Genomic DNA, 6378 nt, shown 5'->3' with positions numbered 1-6378 from the left:
AATATCGAATAAATCATTTTCGTCTTTGGTAAATTTACCAACGGCTATAGTCATAGTGATCCTCCTATTCAACTAACTTCAACCATTTTCGAACACCTCATTGCATTTTCAGGGCCTTCGAGTCTAGCATTTCTGTATGATTTCTACTGTCCCTTCTTTCTAATGGGTTTCGAATATAAAAATCATTTTTTGATTGATTTGATCCATAACCTGACCTAGATCAATATTATAAACTCAATACTGTAAATTAAAGTATCGTTCTCGTCTCCATTCTTCGTCACATTGTTGGAACATATATTGAATATGTATCAATATGGAAATATTTGGCACATGGAGCCGTGATCTGATATATAATCTATCTTTTTTATAGAGATAGAAAATATCTTATCTTATAGAGATAGAAATTTATCTTATCCTCTGTTATCTTCTGTTTTGGAATCAAAGAAAGATATTTTTAAACGGCTCATATGTTGTGACTTGGAATAAACGTTTCTCTGTGGAGAAAGAGAAATAGCAATTTTTTACTATAGAACGTCTACAAACAAGAGGATTTAATCGGAAATATCGACAGATTCCTGTGTGTGGAGTCCAAATAAATATGAAAATGAAATAAAAAAGATCCACTGTTCTAATTTCATCCTTATCGAATTTGAATATCAGAATAGTGGATATAGTCATGATTCAACGGGTTAGGTCCACTTACTTTTTATTTTTTTTTTTGTTGATTTCGAATCTTTATAATTGATTGGAATAATGAAAAATAGGAATATTTTGGAATTCAAGGAAACAACTTATGATGAGTCATTAGAATCATGATAGATTATTTGAATCTATTCTAAGGATTAGAATAGAATCTAGAATAAAATAATAGAATTTATATATTCTATAGAATAAGAAAATATATAAATTCTAGAATTAGAAATTCTAGAATCAAAATAATAAAAAAAATGTGTCACTATATAATTTCTAATTTTGAGTTTCTAACTATAATTACTATTATATTATTCATTATAATAATAACTTGGTATAATTAAAGATAACTTTTTTATAAAAAAATGAAATTAAAATGATAGGGTTTGTACTTTTTTTATTACAAAAAAAAAAACAATATGTCGTCTATTCTCCCCTCAATCAAATATGAATACTACGGCTGGAGTTTTATGAAAAAAGCCAAAGCCCCTTATCGGATTTGAACCGATGACTTACGCCTTACCATGGCGTTACTCTACCACTGAGTTAAAAAGGCCTATTTGATTCAATTTCTGAGTCAGACACTAGCCACGATGAGTTGAGTGTATATAATTATTATAAATTATAAATAATAAGATATGTACATAAATATATCTTATCTACATAGTCGCTCATTGAGTAACGAAAAATTGGATTTATCTAATGAGTATAGGTAAAATAGTTTTTTGATATTGGATTTGATCAATGCAATGAATTGTTTCATCATACGACCGATCCCTAATTAAATTGATGAGCCCCATCCTAACGAAATGAATTTGATTCATACATGTACACACACGAATTGAACATAGATACATTCACCGAATCATTGATAAAGCAATTCTATTTGGCGAGAAAAAAATTTTCAATAACTTGTTGATCCCTATCCCCAGATTTCAAAATTTATCGTTTTTTAATTTCTTGGCTTAGTGTGAGATCGAAATATACCTAACCTAATCTTAACAATGAGTGAATCAATGAGTGAAAGTATGAGAAATGGAGTTTAATCCTGTTTATAGCATATGGCAGACCAATTCCCGAAGGGTACTAGCCTTCGTATTATTTAAATAAAAAAAGAATAAAATAAAAAAAGAATATTTTTTTTTCTAATATTTATTATTTTTGTTTATTTTAGAGGTTTCCTCTAATCACTACTAATCACTATTTTCATTTGATATTCTATAATATAAGTAATATAACTATATATTCCAATTTGCAAATTTATGTATATTATTTAAATGAAATAAATAAAAAAAAATGCAATTTAAAATAAAATAATTTCTATATAGAATTATATGGGGAATGGTGATTAGAATGAACGATTCATAAATAGAAATCACAAATAAAAAAATTTCGATGGAATAATGAAAGAAAGAAAAATACGTCGAATTGCATCATATTAGTCCATTATATTTATTTTATATTGACAATTTCAAAAAACTATTCATACTATGATCATAGTATGATGGCAGTCGGGCAAGTATGCCCCCATCGTCTAGTGGTCCAGGACATCTCTCTTTCAAGGAGGCAGCGGGGATTCGACTTCCCCTGGGGGTAGGGTACTACGAAAGGAAGTTGATCATGGATTATCAACAAGCTTGGAATTGATTCTTCCCGGGTCGATGCCCGAGCGGTTAATGGGGACGGACTGTAAATTCGTTGGCAATATGTCTACGCTGGTTCAAATCCAGCTCGGCCCAATATATCGCGTATCCACCATAAAATGATATAACCTATTTGTCCTTCTACAGAAATACTTGACTTGATATGAAAGAATAAAAAAAAAAACTCTTTTTTTATTCATTGACAGATTGATAATCAATCAATTTTACAATAACGAAAAAATAAATATTAATCCATGCTTCTCACACTAAAGTCCATGTCTCCGCGCATATCAATCTATTACTTTATTACTCGCGTCTCTGTCTGGTAGAATATGACAATTCGAATCAAAAATCTACATAGAAAGGTTTGAAGGAAATTAAATCAACAACATATGTTGTACACTTTATTTCCCTGGGATTGTAGTTCAATTGGTCAGAGCACCGCCCTGTCAAGGCGGAAGCTGCGGGTTCGAGTCCCGTCAGTCCCGATGGATCCAAATCCAATAAAAAAAAAATACATCAATTAATCTCTTCCTTTCCTGTGAAAGAGAGAACAAATAACATAACTGAATTTTATTCCAAACGGGATCTCTCTTATTTTTTTTCCACATTTTTCAACAAAAAAATATGGGAATTTTGATTTCTTCAACGAGTACTAATTGATGGGAGAAAGACATATGTGCCATATGTGAATTACCACAATTATTGGTAGCATCATATTCAGGATTCGAAGGCGTACTGGGTCTAGTTGATTACGCCCGATTTTTCTAATGAAATAGAGTACTATACGTTTCCGGAAAGCACATACATAAAGGGAATTTGGACGATACAAAATAAAGTTTACATAGTAAACTTTGATCTAATTTTTCGTCTGAAAGCAAAATATATCCGTTCTGGCTCCGATTTTTTGTAACCTCAATTAGTAAATTCAATTACTAATTTGAATTTGAAATAATCTATCTTATTAAAATTTAACACTTAACTTTTGATATATACGTCCCACTACTAATTCAAGGAAAGAGGATATTAATACAAACAAGGATCCCATCTATCTCTCTTAGTGAGGTAATTAAGAATTTTTGAAAGTTTAAGTTTCGTTTTTATTTCTTTTTTTTAAGAAGATTTTATAAGTACAAAAAAAGGAAGGAGTTTAGTTCGAACCTACCTCCTTTTCCTTTTTTGAATTTCGCTGCTATTCTTTGCTTGAGTTTGTTTATAAACAATGTAAGGGTAAAGGTAGTCTGATGAGACTTCATCAGATGATTGCATTGAATAAGAGGGCAGTAGATTATAGAAAAGAAAGAATGCAAAAAATTATAAATAAAAAAAAGTAACGAAATTCTTGATTGCATCAGGAATCCCATTTTGTTTAAATTCGGTATGGATAAAAGATCTTCCTATGTTATACTATTCAATTCTCGACGATGAATCGATTTGATAGCTCCGATATTGTTATTCATGATATTTTAATACGATTCGATATCATCGAGATGCAACGCATCCCCTTGAATTTACAAGCGAAACATTTATCATCTCTATGGGATTAAATCCCGAGTTATTGCGAATAAAAAATGAAACGATGATATTATGGAAGTAAATATTCTCGCATTTATTGCTACTGCACTGTTCATTCTAGTTCCGACCGCCTTTTTACTTATAATATACGTAAAAACAATCAGTCAAAGTGATTAATTTGAATTAACCTTGACGTTTTAGTTCTTATCAATGATTGAAGATAAGAAAAATGAAAAGCATTAAAATTTCGCGTCTTAAATGAAATTGGCGGACTAGAATTATCAGTATTCTACGAGAGAAGTATTCGATAAGATCCGATAGTATGGTAGAAAGAAATATATGAATCCTTCTACCATACTATCTATTATTGTTATTGAAGTGTATAAATATAAAATTGTACTCTATAAAAATAGAGGTTGAATATCGATCAATTTGAATATAGATGAATATACAATATATATCTTTCTATTTATATATAGATATCATATCAATTACATATATGTAATATTAATCTAATATACATAGTGGCCCAATTCTATTTCTTTGCTTCATAATTCATGTTGATTAGAATGAATCTGAAATCAAATAATCGAAAGGCCACTAATTTTTTTTTAGCATTCGAAAGAAGTAATTGATTGAGCAGTTGACAGATGATCCAGGAGTTCGGTTCCATGGGAACTTTTTATCTTCGGATTTCGAAAAGAATTAGCAAACCCCATTTTTATTTAACGTTTGAAGCATGATATGAAATGAGTTCCCTAAAACAAGAAAAAATCCTATTTTGAAAATAACTAAAATACTAATAATAATAAATAAAAGAAGTGGTAAGCACGTAATATGTGGGTGGCTACCCCGAGGTACTATCTTATTATGAGGTAGTATATTATTATGCGTAGTATCTCATTGGACAACCACTATGTCTATGTTCTTTCGTGTTGAAAGTATGGATCCACTTAAAAACTTATAATCCGAACTCTTTTTTTTTTTACTTTTCAAAATAAAAGAAAAAAAGTTTTGCAGAACGATCTATAAAATAAACCAAAAACAATACAGTTTTATTTTTCAATTAGTAGTACTTCTAGAGTCCACTTCTTCCCCATACTACGAGGGAAAGAGAAAATGTAAAGACTACCATTAAAGCAGCCCAAGCGAGACTTACCATATCCATGTGAATTATGTCCCCTATCTCTATGAATATAAAAGAATTATTCCATTATTGCTCACTAATAATTATTATTCACTAATAATAGTGGAATCACTAGCGCATAGTCAAAAAGAGATTCGGGCACAACACCATTGATGAAACAATACAAAAAATCGAATTATCCCAAGTTATTATATGATTTCTAGTATAATCGAAAAAATTCAGTACAAATAAATAAAAGAGGCAGAAAAACTCTTGGAAGTATCAAAAGAATGTTAGTAACATGTAGGAATAATAAGACCTAGTCTTTCTTTTGTTGTCCTGCATTTCATTACATTAAGTAAAAAGTCTCAAAATAGAGAATCAAGATAGTATCTATCACATAACCCTACTATTATTCCTTTCTCATTTGATCTAATCTTTACTGTCCCCCCGATTGTTTCATAGAGACAATCGGAAGATGGGATGGCCTATTACATGCGTGGTTAGAGCTTATCGAAAAGAAATAAGTTCTTTTTTTAAGATTAAAATAAAAAAAAAAGCCAATTATTCATTCAATATAATATTGATTGAATGCTCGAGTACTCAGATACTTTCATGAGTCCGTATATCAAGTATCTTCCTCCTTTCCGTAAGGAAAAATGAAATTATATTCCCTAATTCAAGACCCAATGAGTAGACACTACATTAGTAGTCGAAGGGCTATCATCTCAAGATTTAACGATTATTTTTCATTACTCTACTAAATTCTGGAAACGAAACCTATACGCAAGGATTTATAACATTTTAGAGAACCCCAACGATGCTTAGAATCAAGCAAATCTAAAGATGCTTTTCTTCTAAAAAAAATGATAAAGTTATATCAGCAAAACAGAAGAGGGTATTTTGATTCTTTTGTTTGTTGCTGAGGCGACACCCGGATTTGAACTGGGGAAAAAGGGATTTGCAGTCCCCCGCCTTACCGCTCGGCCATGCCGCCAAAACGATACAAAATATTGGATTGGCTCTATCTCTTAGATAGATAGTATCTTACAACACACAATATCTAAAACGAAAAACCGCAAAACTTTGCTTTTTCTATTGAAAAAAAAATGTGGATTTTCATTCACAAAAGCAAAAAATCAGGACAAATGGGAACCGTTAACTTTAACTATTGACTGTGAATTCATAAATGATTCTTGGATTGAAATTGCAAATTCGGTTTCCCTAATGATATAAGAAAACAATCCAAAAATGGATACCTTACCTAAATAAATAAAAATTGATAGATAACTAATCATTACTAATCCATCCGTATTGATTCGTTTCCATAACCATAAAAAAATCCTTATTAATGACAATTTTAATAGCGATTATGAGTATATGTAAACCCCAGAACATAAACGA

The 6378-nt window shown here is 30.4% G+C and overlaps 4 non-coding genes across 4 annotated transcripts; 2 read left to right on the top strand and 2 right to left on the bottom strand.

The window, feature by feature from the left end:
- Positions 1-1174: 1174 nt before the first annotated feature.
- On the bottom strand, positions 1175-1246 carry TRNAT-GGU (transfer RNA threonine (anticodon GGU)). The gene has a single exon. It is a non-coding gene; the product is annotated as a tRNA-Thr (tRNA).
- Positions 1247-2345: 1099 nt separating this feature from the next.
- On the top strand, positions 2346-2429 carry TRNAY-GUA (transfer RNA tyrosine (anticodon GUA)). The gene has a single exon. It is a non-coding gene; the product is annotated as a tRNA-Tyr (tRNA).
- A 318-nt stretch (positions 2430-2747) lies between these two features.
- On the top strand, positions 2748-2821 carry TRNAD-GUC (transfer RNA aspartic acid (anticodon GUC)). The gene has a single exon. It is a non-coding gene; the product is annotated as a tRNA-Asp (tRNA).
- Positions 2822-5899: 3078 nt separating this feature from the next.
- On the bottom strand, positions 5900-5971 carry TRNAC-GCA (transfer RNA cysteine (anticodon GCA)). Its single transcript has one exon. It is a non-coding gene; the product is annotated as a tRNA-Cys (tRNA).
- Positions 5972-6378: the final 407 nt, after the last annotated feature.

Source organism: Cucumis melo, unplaced genomic scaffold, assembly GCF_025177605.1.
Source record: "Cucumis melo cultivar AY unplaced genomic scaffold, USDA_Cmelo_AY_1.0 utg000543l, whole genome shotgun sequence".
NCBI classification, from domain to species: Eukaryota; Viridiplantae; Streptophyta; class Magnoliopsida; order Cucurbitales; family Cucurbitaceae; genus Cucumis; species Cucumis melo.
This window is presented reverse-complemented; position numbering and strand designations above follow the sequence as displayed.